Genomic DNA, 355 nt, shown 5'->3' with positions numbered 1-355 from the left:
TAGCTGAAAAACAAACGATCGCAAAAATATATCAAATTTATTTTCTCCGTTTATTTATATCGAAATAAAACCCATTTCCTTTATAGACGAAACCTCTCCCAATTTCAGTGTTCTCTTCGGCAAAATGGAGGTTGACTATGAGCCACTCGCAGAGGTGAGGTTGACGCACGGTCTGGAACCCCAGCAAGCGGAACCCAGCTCTATTTCGGCATCCAATCCCGGAGAAAATGCATTCCCGTCAGAAACGATTCAAGAGGAATGCCTCCGGTTGTGCTGTCCAACGAGATAGGATGGGCCGCGGGGTGCAGAGGCTGTAGAGGAGTTCTTCAATTCCCTAGACCTATATCTCCGCCTT

Source organism: Eimeria mitis, genomic scaffold, assembly GCF_000499745.2.
Source record: "Eimeria mitis Houghton genomic scaffold, Emh_scaff217, whole genome shotgun sequence".
NCBI lineage: Eukaryota > Apicomplexa > Conoidasida > Eucoccidiorida > Eimeriidae > Eimeria > Eimeria mitis.
Note: the sequence above shows the minus strand (reverse complement) of the source record.